Here is a 14085-nt window from a genome sequence, read left to right on the forward strand (position 1 = left end):
CTAACTCCTACATAAATTTGGCATACCCTGACATTTCCAACAATGCTTCCACTAGAGGAAGATTAATTGATAATGTCTTCAACACCGATAAAAACTTCTTGAACTTCTCATCCTCATTGTTCTTTTGACGTTGAGGAAATAAATGAGCTATTTTGGGTAAAGGTTGCATAACTTTTAGGCTTTTATTGTGTTTCTCCATATCCCTTTATGGTTCTTTGGCAATGCTTTGATGGATAGCTTCCTCGTCTTCCTCCATCCCTTTGTCTTCTTGATGCACTTGAGCTTCCTCATTTCCTGTCACATAGCCTATTGCTACATTTCCACTTCGAGTCACCACAACCAGCTCTCTATCATCATCTTTCATTATCATTTTTTAGTTTCAATTGTGCTGAAAGTGAGCTCAATTGACCTTCAAGTATCTTGACTGCATCTGAATGAGAGTTCACTTTATTGTATAATGATGAAAAGTCAATTTTTATCCCTTTTAACAAGTCATCCAAACCTTCGACTTTATCAAGGATATGTGACGACAAATCACTCACCCTCGGACTACTTGTACTCCCTCTCGATTTAGGGATCTCACTTGAGTGAGTGTGGTCCTCTTCATGGTCCTCATCCCTTTTCCAATAGTCGCTTTACTCGGCCCAGTCTTGATAGTATCTTCTTTGCTCTTCTCCCTTGTGATAGTTCCAACCTTGATTCTCACCCCACTGTAGATAGTGTGGGTGGAAACCCTCCTCGTATCTCTTGGAGTTCCAACCTTAATTCTCCCCCGACCTTGAGTAACCGGAGGAAGAACCCTTATTAACTCTAAACACTCCACATGTCCCCTTCGTATGATCTTGTAGAAATTATATTTGGGTCAACATCTTCTTGATGTTTTCATCCCTCTCTCTCTTTATCAAGTTATTCTTGTGTCAATCTAAAACAAAACGAAGAGACTTGATCCTCTTGGGTGTACCATGCTTGATTTATTTTAGTCATGTCATCAAGAAGAAATGAAGCCAACTCAAATGATTGTAACATTATTCCCCCTTGTACCAATTGATCAGACACTCCTTTATTAATCGAATCAAGACTCCAGTAAAAATATTGGAGTAGCAAATCGTTTGGTAGCCCATGAGTTAGGCATTTAAGTAAGAGTTTCTTAAACCTCGTCCATGTTTCATGGATGGGTTCACCCTCCCATCGCTTCAAACCTTGAACGTCATCTCTAAGCTTCATCATCTTTGATTGGGGGAAAGAAATCTTTTATTAAAATCTATAATCAACTCCTTCCATGATGTGATGGAGTTGTTTGGTAACTCGGCCAACCACTTGCTAGCCTCCCCCATCAAAAAGAGTGGAAATAACTGAAGCTGGATTGACTCTTGTGACACATTCTTGAATGAAAACGGTCTGCACACCTCTGTAAAACTTCTTACATGCTCATGCGGGTCTTCATGCTCTTGTCCTCCATAGAGTCCTCTCATTTGGAGGAGATGCAGAGTCGTGCCAGTGACCTCAAATATTTCATTCCCATCAACATGTGGTATGCAAATTGCTCCCATTTCACCTGTATGAGATGGGTTGTAAATACTATTGATATCATCGATACCATCCCGATGACCTGCTTGACTACCATTCACCTCTTCCTCACTCATTTTACTTCTATGTAGTCTAACCAACACTACACAATGCAGCCTAAGCCAATTCAACTACAGTCAAACACTTAACAAATCAAATCTTCAATCAAAGGATTCTAAGTAACACTACTCCCCGGCAACAACGCCATTTTGATTAACGTTTCAAAGACACTTCATCCAGTTCTAAGTGTCAATGATCGCTAGTCAGTATATAACCTAACTAAATGAGTTGGGGTCGATCCCACAGAGAGTAGTTTTTCCTTCAAATTCAATTATAGAAGTATGTCAACCAACTGAACACTTACAATATCTTTTTGGTTTAAGCTTCGAATATCAGGTTATAATTATTAGTCCAAATTAACACTTAACACGAAATGATCAAATAATGAGGTAACAATTGGGGAATTGACCAACCAATTATTGAGTACAACTTATTGGATGCACATTGATGTCTATAATGGGATAAGTTGTCGTGGGTAGGTAGGAGTATATGTAAAGCAATTTTTTCTCGAACAATTACCTTATCTTTGTCAAATTCTCTCGAACTTCAAAACTAGACAGAAGATGCCCAGCCCCCATCCTCATCAAATCCACTCTTTCAAGCTAGAAACAAAGGATAGATTTCATGTTTCACTCTCACAAGCTGAAATGATGGAAAATCACTACAAAGGATGCTGAATTTGCGACTTTGGTTCTGCACTTCTCTCTCCAGCAAGCATAAAACACTGAACTTGATACACTAATCATGCAAAATATCCTCTAAACGCAACAGCGAATCAGACCCACTTTAAATTAACAACATTATTTGCAAATTAATGACATCCACTTAGTAAAACTCAACAATTGGTCACATAGTCAAAACCCCAAGAAGAGGGGTTTAGCCAATCATAGTAAACAAAGCAAAATCAACATCCATCATGTCTTCCATAGCTGGGTAGAAATGAAAATTGAAAATTAAAATCAACTAAGAATCTCCTCTATTACAAAATCTCCAAGAAAAATTTGCTAAAATAGCTAGGAAATCGCCTCTAGCAGTGGTCTTTCTCTCTATATTTTTTTCCTCATTTTTCTGAATGCTCTCTCTCTCTAGCAAAAATCAATTTAAACAAGTCTGATGTGTAACTGTTTAAGACCAATTGGCGAGGTAAGTCAGGCGCCGAATAGTTCGGAGACTCACCGATTGTCCTTCCTCTTGACTTCATCTTTCACTTCTTCTTGGTCGAGCTACTATAATTTTAGGCGATCCAGATCGAGATCGCCAAATGATTTCGCGAGTCTCCCTTTATCCTTCTATCTCACCCATCAACACTTGTTTGAATCTCCCTCAGCACTTTTGGCGACCTGGTCATCCCTCAACAAATCGATCGGCGACACGCCGAATGGAACTGCTGCTCGCCAAAGTTACCCCAAGTTCAGCTCCAGCATTCTGTAACTTTAAGCGGTAGAGTGGCAACTTGGCAATTCGCCGAGTGACATTGGCGATCACCAACACTTAATTTCTTCATTCCTTTAGCTTGCTTCGTTCCTTTTTGCACATTAGTGTCCATGCTTTGTTCTGAGATCCAAATACCTGGAAATCAAGGATTTTACATCATTTATTGGCACAAAATTTAAGGACAGTAAATCTATCCAAATAAAGCCCTAAATGAGTCTAAATCATGGACTCATCAGGTCCCATAGAGTGGGAAAGGTTCAAGAGTGCGTTTCTAGATAGGTTCTTCCCTCTAGAGGTGAGAGACGATTTGGTGCTTGAGTTCATTAAGCTTAGGCAAGGTAATATGAGTGTTAAGAAATATGCATTGAGGTTCACCCAATTGTCTAAGTAGGCTCCATGTTTGGTGTCTGACTTTAGGTCGATGATGAGTAAGTTTGTATTGGGAGTATCTGATTTGTTAGTGAAAGAATGTTGTACGTCCATGCTTGATCATGATATGAATATTTATTGTCTTATGGCTTATGCTCAACTAATTGAGGAAGAGAAAGTTGAAGTAAGGTTTAGGGAGAAAAAGATGCTTAGGATTGATGATGATAATTCTTCTCTTGAAAAGTTTTCCATACAGGATCCTTCTAAGATTTCCCCGAGATATAACATATAAAGGGTGTCCAACCCCTAGTTTCAAGGAAATAATAGTATACCCCTATTTCCTACTTATTCTAGAGGTGACAAAAGACATAAGGGTAGATGTTTAGCTAGTATGGAGGGTTGTTATGGTTGTGGTGAGTGTGGCCACAAGGTGAGAGATTTCCCAATACTTAAGGATATAGGAAGAGAGCGTAAGAAAGTTGCTCCTAGTGATTCAGGTATGGATGCCCCCAAGGAAGAATAGGTTCTATGCTCTCCAATCTAGAGGTGAACAAGAGAGTCCTCCAAATGTTGCTCCCAGTATGTGTTTTATGCTTGTTTAGATTATGGTTTTGCTTGTCTTTTGTGACTTGTTAGACTTGGTATGTTAAACCTTGATGTTGTCCTTGGTTTGAATGGGTTGCATTATGGTAATGTGTATTTGATGGTAGAACATGACTTAGTGATAATAAGTTTTGGGGGAATGTGGATAGATTTGGTGAATAGGGTGTCTAAATATTGCCTAAATGTGTTGAGAGAATGGACCCCTCTAAAAAGGGTAGAAGTGTAATTCACCATAGTTTAAAAACATCTTGTGTGATGGATGTGAAAACTTAATGATGACTTGCTCCGACCATAGAGTTGAAAGAAATGATGCTTAGAAGAGTTTGTATAGGCTTACTCTCAAGGGAGAGATGATGTTCTTAGATAACAAGGTAGTTGAGTGTTTTTTATGTTCATGATATGGGTTGGCTTGAAATTCTCACCTTGAGAGGTATAGTGAGTTTGAGAAGTTTATTCCTGGTTTTGTAAGCTCATATGAGATCTTGAGTGGTGTTGGTAAGATTGCTTATGAACTAGAGTTGCTTAATGAGCGGCACCGGTATACTCGGTTTTCCATGTCTCTAGTATAGAAGGGTGTTGGTAAGATTGCTTATGAACTAGAGTTGATCCGACATTCATAAGTTCCTTAAGAAGAGTTGGAAGTTAATTAGAATTTTTCTAATCTAGAAATATTGGTAGGGATCTTAGACCGAAAAGTTAAGAAATAGAGAGCAAGGAAGTTGCTTCCATAAAAGTGTTGAAGAGTGGTTTTTGAGTAAGGCTTTTAGTTGAGGGTGCTACTTGGGAGGCCAAGGGACAATGAGAAGTCCCGATATCCTCATCCTTTTCCCTATATTCCTCCGTTAGCATTAAGATGATGAGTTCCTCATTAATTGTTCTTTATGTGAAGTCATGGGTGTTTAAGATGTTTCCATGATTTCCTTATGTGGTGCATGTTTATGTAAAACTTGTATTTTGAAAGACAATGAGTTTTCATTCTTGATTTACTCATGTTGTTCTGCATTAAGTATGAGTTGCCTATTTGACTTAATGAGATTAATCGATGAACATGTTTTGATATGCTTTTTGATAGTAAATTTCATGTAGACTCCATGGTAATTGTTGAGTATTCATTTAAGCTTGGAGAAGGTAATTCCTCCTATGAACATGAGAAATGATGAGTTTACATGCATAATGAGTTTTAAGATGTAGTTTCTACTTCCTTGTGGTGCATTGTGTATGTTTGAACATGGAGTTGATGTTTTTTCCTTAGTTATGTGCATTTCGATGTGTCACATGCATGATGGGCTGATAGTCTTGAGTTTTTACTTTCGTAAGGTGTCTAGATCGTCATTCGGGGATGAAAGTTTCCAAGGGGGAGATATTGTAACACCCTGGAAACTAGTAGGCTACACTAGAGCTAAAATGAGGGTTAATGTCAAGGGAGAAGGGCAAGAGCAAAGGAAAATAGGCAATGGCCAAGGCTCTGCCCACCATGACCATAAGGGTCTTCATGACCCATGGTGTCCACCACGCCCTATGGTGGTGTGGCAACAGCCTGCCTAAAGCTGTCCCAAAAAGGCTCCCCTTCACAAGCCACTTCACGGCTCGTGGTGAAGACCACGACTCGTGGAAAAGATTGTGGGGTTGCCTTCACCTTGTAGGGGAACTTCTAGGGTATCCTAGCTACTGGTCAAGGGACAACGGGCACCTTCAAGGGCCGTGATGCCCTTGACGGATCATGAAGTTGGTCGTAGTGACTGGCACTAGGCTGCCTAAGAAGGGTTATTTTGTGAAATTCCTAATTAAGTGAGGTCATTCTGTATAGTCTTAGTACACTTATATAAGCTATTATAACCATTTTAACACCTCAGTTAAGTCATTATTTCCAAAACCCCCAAAAGAATCCCATACTTCATCCTCTCCAAAAATTCTCTCTCTAGAAAACTCAAAGAAAAAGAAGAAGACGAAGAGGGGCAAGCTAGGTCAAGTCTCCATTTCTTCGAGTTTTCTAGTCTTTGTAATCAAGGTATGATGGCTTATTTATTCATGGATCCCTTTCATCTGTGAAGCCCCATGTTTACCCCAATTGTGAAGATGAACCCCAATTCTAGTTAGGGCTTATTCCTATATTGTGGGTATTGTTGTATGTGGATCCAATTGAGTGGATATTGATTGTTTATGATAGAAATAGTATTGTGTCATGTCATTAAGATGAAATTACATGTTTTTCATGACTAACCCTAGTCTAATTGATGAATTTGAAGTAAGTGGGTGTTTTGCCTTGAAGGGAGAAATTGAGGATTTAGAGATAATCTTCTAAGATTGATGATATGTGTTGTAGATTGCTTGAGATTAGGCTTATAGATATGAATTGAATAAAGTTAAAGTATACATGGGAATCTATGTTTGGCATTGATTGAGATTGAGGACATATGATGAATTATGATAAGAATCACTTAAAAATGAAACATGTGGTTAGATTGTCCTGAGAATTAGGCATGTTTTATGACCATGTGAAGTATTGCTTTGGGAATAAGGCTTGTGGTATGAATGTGATTTCTAGGGCCTTGAGGGTAAAAGCTAATATGAATGAACTAGGAATATTAAGTCTTTGACAGTGTTACTCTGGGCACTGATGCCCCCGACAGATGGAGCAATTGAGATGCAGACTTCACCCAGGCTTAGCCCTGCAGGATGATATTTTCACCTCCCTCTTTGTTATTTTGAGATACTTTATGTTATTTTGGTTGCATTTGAGGACAACTGCTTCTTTTTGTTGGGTGGGGTGAGGTATTTCCATACCTACCTCTTGTAGTTTTGTTTTGTTTGTGAATATTGGGTTGATTTTTATTGATATATATATGTTTTGATCTTGATCTTATGGATAATTCCCCTTGTGGTCTCTTGTTTTGAATGAAAATGGTTTTGAACCTAATTTTAAAATTTTGCCACCTCTTTTCTGTGTGATTGTGGCTATTCTTGTGTGAATTTGAGTATCGGTTGTGATCAATACCGATGACTTAAATAGTGCTGTTAATTGAACAAAATGAATGTGCGGCTACGATGAGGCAAATGAGGTCGCATAGACAATGTGTGAACTTTAAGCATCTCGTTGTGACTAGCCGGTTATCGAATGAGTCTCTTGTGATGAACATTGAACNATTGAGGACATATGATGAATTATGATAAGAATCCCTTAAAAATGAAACATGTGGTTAGATTGTCCTGAGAATTAGGCATGTTTGATGACCATGTGAAGTATTACTTTGGGAATAAGGCTTGTGGTATGAATGTGATTTCTAGGGCCTTGAGGGTAAAAGCTAATATGAATGAACTAGGAATATTAAGTCTTTGACAGTGTTACACTGGGCACTGATGCCCCCGACAGATGGAGCAATTGAGATGCAGACTTCACCCAGGCTTAGCCCTGCAACATGATATTTTCACCTCCCTCTCTGTTATTTTGAGATACTTTATGTTATTTTGGTTGCATTTGAGGACAACTGCTTCTTTTTGTTGGGTGGGGTGAGGTATTTCCATACCTACCTCTTGTAGTTTTGTTTTGTTTGTGAATATTAGGTTGATTTTTATTGATCTATATATATGTTTTGATCTTGATCTTATGGATATTTCCCCTTGTGGTCTCTTGTTTTGAATGAAAATGGTTTTGAACCTAATTTTAAAAATTTTCCACCTCTTTTCTGTGTGATTGTGGCTATTCTTTGTGTGAATTTGAGTGTCGGTTGTGATTAATACCGATGACTTAAATAGTGCTGTTAATTGAACAAAATGAATATACGACTACGATGAGGCAAATGAGGTCGCATAGACAATGTGTGAACTTTAACCATCTCGTTGTGACTAGCCGGTTATCGAATGAGTCTCTTGTGATGAACATTGAACACTAGCTAGAAAGTGTGGAGTCTTGTTTGATAGTAGTACCAATGCCTTGTGTGATGAGATTACTTTGAACATTGTGTGTGATGACACCTAGATTTTCCCCGTTGGTCCAATTGATTGAGTGATGCAAGCACTTGAAATGATCTTAGGGAACAATTTTGAAGAGTGAAAACAACTTGACAATATACCTCTTTTGAGGCCAACCTTGTGAGATGTGTGAACCTTGCTTGAACCTTTTTGAGCCTTACCCTTTTCTTGAAAGAAACTTGAACAATTGTGACCGCTCTTTATCCATTCACCCATAAATTTCATGAAGTGTGGTTTGTTTGAATAGCCAACTTAGGCCAAAAGCCTAAGTTGGGGGTGTGGTGAAAAGAGAAGCAAAGTTAAGAAGTGTAAGACATCCCCCTTTGTGTAATGGTTTTTATAAAGATGGAACCCCCTCCATGTAAAAAAACAAGAAAAGAAGAAAGCAAAGAAAAAGAATGAAAAGGTTGTGAAATAAAGTAGTGGAGAAGACCTACTTCCAACTTTGGGAGACTTGAAGAAAGAAGAATTTCATCTTCCCCAAGTTGGAAGTAGGTCTTCTCCATTCTTCTTCTTTTGCTTAAATCAAGGTTTGATTCCTTATACCCATTTGATTCTAGTATCATTTTATGTGTATTTTGTTATTTCTTGATGTGTGGCTAAAACCCCCATTCTTGGGGTATAATTTAGAAAATTTGTGTTGATATTATTGTTGTCTCTTGTTTGCTGATATGTTAGATGTATTTTAATGGTGATTTCACCTAGTGGTTGTGGTTTAATTTAATGGGTTTGTAGTTGCAAATACAAAACCACCCATGTGTTTTCGGCTTGCCCGAGAGGGAGGTCGCGAAACCAAGACCACTAGACTGATGGCCTAAGGAGTGGGTCGACATGACGTTCAACCCAAGAGAGTGAGCCCTAGTTCCATATCCTAACACTCAGCTCCAGAGAGTGAGTGGGGTAAGGCGTAGGCTGGTCTTCATGCGGCAAATGGGTGTCTGAGAGGGAACTTATTTCCATCTATAGCTTAGCCTAGTCACTATTATCTTGCAAATTTCCTATTGAAAGTATGTACCCAACGATTTATCTCAACTTGTATTGTGGTCACACCCAAGAACATTTCCCCATACTTGAGTTTCTTGTTAATTTTTGTTGTTTTTACTACTTGTGACAAAACCCCCAATTGATATTTGACACATTTGTGTCACCCCCTTTAATTTGCTATGTTTTTGCTCGTAAATGTCTTTAGCTACGACTAGTTAGAGCTAAATTTTATTTTTCTATCAATTCTCAAAACCATTCTCTTGGGACACGACCCCAACCTTTAGTTGGGTTACTATACTATCGACGATCGTAGACACTCATACCGTAGGTTAGTGTCGTTGGTCACAATAAGCATCATATATAAAATAGATGTTGAAACCGCTTCGGCTACTTCGTGTGTCTATTTTTTCTGATTTTGAACCCCCTTATTGAAAATTCTGGCTCCGCCACTGCATGCCGATGTGACACTCCCCCAGGTATAGGCTTAGTGTATGATAATAAAAGCCTATGTATGGGGAGGAAAATACTTCATGGATCTAATGTCATTTTGAAGTTGTTAGAAAATTAAGATTTGTCTAGAAACTCCTAGATTGGAGATATTTTGTATTAGATATGTTAGAAAAGTAAGATTTGTCTAGAAACTTCTAGGTTGGAGATATTTTGTAGTAGATATGTTAGAAAATTAAGTATTGTCTAGAAACTCCTAGACAGTAGATATTTTGTAGTAAGATATATAGTCTTGATGTAAATTGAGTGGTGGTTAGTGAGCCACATATGTACATAATTTGGTATGAGATATTTTACTTATTATGTGGTTGTAATTCTCACACTTTATCTATAAATAGATCATATGTAATGAAACATCTAGAGAAAAAAATTGAACTCAAGAAAACTTAAGCCTTCTTCTTCACTATCACATTTTCTGTAGCAATTTATAGATGTGATTTCCTACATTTAACACCTTGTAGACTTGAAGTTCTTCTTCTTTTTTATTGTAACATGGTATCAGAGCCTATTTCCTAAGAAATTTGAATCAAAATTTGTTTGTTTCACTCATCTAGTTTCTGTTCTTTCTTGAATTTGCTTGCTGAAAAAATTCATGGCACCTGAAATCAACCAACGACAGGTCCTCCAGCTTTTACCGGAGAGAATTATCACATATGGGCCATCAAAATGAAGGCTTGTCTAAAGGCTCTCAACTTATGGAAAGTTGTTGAGCTTGGAGAACCTAATGTCCAGCCATTGAGAGTTAATGCAACTCTCAATGAAATTAAAAAGTATGATGAGTTGGTGACTAGATCTCCACGATCTCTCACCTTCATACATTCAAGTCTTACAGACATGATGTTTATGAGGATTATGATTTGTCAAACAGCCAAAGAGTCTAGGCATAAGTTAAAGGAGGAGTTTGAAGGCAACAGTAGTGTGAAAGCATAATCTTCAAAGCTGATGGAGCTTATCAATCAGATAAGAATACTAGGTGAGACCTTTCCATATCAGAAAGTTGTAGAGAAGATCTTGGTTAGCCTTCCAGACAAGTTTGAATCAAAAATCTCAGTGGTTGAAGAGTTTTGTGACTTGACTACTCTTACAATAGCCAAAATAATCTCCAAATTGCAAGTCCAAGAGCAACTGTCACTATTAGAAGTGAAGGGGTAGTAGAAGATGCCTTTCAAGCAAGGCATAAATTCAAACATCAAAAGGAAAGAAAAAAAGTCTGGATGGATAAATCTGGAGAGGTAAAATCTGGTGGAAACCAAGGTGATTTGTCGATAAAAGGAAAATTTCCACCTTGTGGAATTTGTAAGAAGACAAACCACTTAGAGAAGAATTGTTGGCAGAATTCAAAGAGGTCTACAATTTAATGTAGCTATTGTAAGAAGTATGGCCACATAGAGAAGTATTGTAGGCAAAAGCAAAATCAAAGTGGCCAGTCTTCCCTTTCTAGATGATCTGAGTGGAAATAAGTATTTTGTTCTCTTTGTAGATGATCTGGCTCAAATGACATGGGTCTACTTTCTTCGTAGCATATATCAAGTGTTTTCTGTTTTCAATGAGTTCAAAGCTATGGTAGAATGGGGGAGTGGCTGTAAATTGAAGTATATTAGATCCGATAATGGAACTGAATATATTTCGTATCAGTTCAACAAGAATTGTAAAGATTTGGGTATCCAACAACAATTAACTGTTAGCTACATTCCACAACAAAACGGGGTTTCTGAGAGGAAGAACAAAACTGTGATGGAGATGGTAAGATGTATGTTGGCAGAAAATAAGATACTTAAATACTTTTAGGCTGAAGCAGTCAATACCGATGTCTATTTGCTAAAATAGATTACCAACTAGAGCAGTCCAAGGCATGACACAATTTGAGCATGCAAGGGTATCAAGCCGTCTGCAAGACACTTGAAGGTATTTGGTTCGGTATGCTATGCAGATGTTCATGATGCTAAAAGAGGCAAATTAGATAGCAAGGCAGAACTGTGTGTTTTGTTGGCAAAAGTATACAAAGTGTACAATGTTAGTAGTAAGAAGTGTTTGTTAGTAGAGATCTTGTAGTGGATGAGTCTAGCCACTATGATTGGGATCGAGATACTGTTGTGAAGAACCAAGGTGGGAGTACTTCAGCTGCAACTCCAAATCAGCAAAAAAGTGATACTCCATCTAGTCCTATTGTTGGAGCAAAAAACAATTCAAATGTTGAATTGACTACAGACTCTCCTTTTTGAAGACCAAATCACTAGCAGAAGTTTATGAGCAATTGCATTTTACTCTTGTTGAACCATCCTCATTTGAAGAAGCAGCGAACCACAAAGTGTGGATTTCAGCAATGGAGGAGGAACTTGCCATGATTAATAAAAATGATACTTGGAAGTTGGTTGATAGGCCAGAAGAGAAAAATGTCATTTTTGTCAAATGGGTCTATCGAACAAAGTTCAATCCATATGGCTCCATCTTCAAGCATAAAGCTAGACTTGTAGTTAAAGGCTATTCTCAGCAGCCTAGAGTGGTCTTTGGAGAAACGTTTACTCTTGTTGTATGGCATGAGACAGTAAGGTGTCTAGTCGCTCTCGCGGCACAATACAAGTGGAAAATCTTCCATTTGGATGTCAAATCTGCATTTCTCAACGGATTGCTTAAGGAAGACATTTATGTTGAACAACTTGAAGGTTTTACAGTTGCAGGTGACGAAGACAAGGTGTACAAGCTTTAAAGGGATCTCTATGGTCTTAAACAAGCCCTAAGAGTTCGGTATAGTAGGCTGGATTCTCATTTGCTGTCTCAAGGNGCTGGATTTTCATTTGCTGTCTCAAGGCTTCAACAGAAGCCTAAATGAGCCTACTTTGTACTTCAAAAGGCAAGGGGATGGGATGTTGATTATGATAGCAGTTTATGTCGATGATTTAATAATTACAGGTGAAAATCCTCTTGCGGTTCAAGAAGTTAAAAATGAAATGCTAAAAGTTTTTGAGATGTCCGATCTAGGAGAAATTAAGTTTTTCCTGGGAATGGAGATATCTCAATCTTGTGAAGAAATTTTCTTGTCGCAAAAGCGATATGCCTTGAATATGTTAAAAAGGTTCAAGCTTGATAAGTGCAAGCTGTTGCAACTCCACTTGTTGTGAATGCAAAATTAATGAAGGATGATGGCGAAGAGAGGGCAGATCCAAAAGTTTATAGAATTTTTATTGGAAGTCTATTGTATCTAACAGCTTCTAGGCCACACATAATGTTTGTTGTTAGTTTGTTATCTCGATATATGCAAAGTCCCAGCACTAAGCATTTTGAAGCCGCTAAAATGGTTTTAAGGTACATTAGAGGGACAATTAATTATGGAATATGGTATAGAAATGTGGAGAATGGAGCTTTTATTGGCTATTCAGATAGTGATTGGGGTGGATGTTTGAATGATTACAAAAGCACTTTTGGTTATTACTTTTCATTTGGTTCAGGCATTTTTTGTTGGAGCACAAAGAAGCAAGATATTGTAGCACAATCTTCAGCAAAAGCCGAGTATGTGGTTTTTGCATTTGCTACAAATCAAGCAATTTGGTTAAGAAAGATCGTGTTGGAATTGAATTTGTTTCCAAAAGAACCAACAGTGATCTATGTGGAGAATAAATCAGCCATTGCGATGGCTGAAAATCAGGGGCAACATGGAAGAACAAAGCATATAAACATAAGGTTTCATGCTTTAAGAGATGCTGAGAAGAATGGTGAAGTTTAGTTGGTGCATTGCATCAGTGAAGATAAGCAAGTTGATATTCTGACCAAGGCTCTTTCCACTAAGAAGTTTGAGTTTCAAAGGTTGTTGCAAGGAGTTTCAATGAAAAATCTTAAGGAGGAGTGTTAGAAAATTGAGATTTGTCTAGAAACTCCTAGATTAGAGATATTTTNTAAATCAGCCATTGCGATGGCTGAAAATCTGGGGCAACATGGAAGAACAAAGCATATAAACATAAGGTTTCATGCTTTAAGAGATGCTGAGAAGAATGGTGAAGTTAAGTTGGTGCATTGCATCAGTGAAGATAAGCAAGCTGATATTCTGACCAAGGCTCTTTCCACTAAGAAGTTTGAGTTTCAAAGGTTGTTGCAAGGAGTTTCAATGAAAAATCTTAAGGAGAAGTGTTAGAAAATTGAGATTGTCTAGAAACTCCTAGATTAGAGATATTTTGTAGTAGATATGCTAGAAAATTAAGTTTTGTGTAGAAACTCCTAGATAGTAGATATTTTGTAGTAAGATATGTAGTCTTGATTTAAAATAAGTGATGGTTAGTGAGCCACATATGTACAAAGTTTGGTGTGAGATATTTTTTATCATGTAGTTGTAATTCTCACACTTTATCTCTAAATAGACCATATGTAATGTAACATCTAGAGAAAAAAAATGAACTCAAGAAAACTTAAGCCTTCTTCTTCACTTTCAGATTTTTTATAGCAATTTACAACTGTGATTTCCTACTTTTTACACCTTGTACACTTGAAGTTCTTCTTCATTTTCGTTGTAACAATATAATCTAAAAGAAGTGGTTTGGAACATAGATTGAGCTCTTTAACATCATTTTTGCTTGAGAAAGAAAGAATGGAGTTGGGTAAGAC

Source organism: Solanum stenotomum, chromosome 11 (genome assembly GCF_019186545.1).
Source record: "Solanum stenotomum isolate F172 chromosome 11, ASM1918654v1, whole genome shotgun sequence".
NCBI classification, from domain to species: domain Eukaryota; kingdom Viridiplantae; phylum Streptophyta; class Magnoliopsida; order Solanales; family Solanaceae; genus Solanum; species Solanum stenotomum.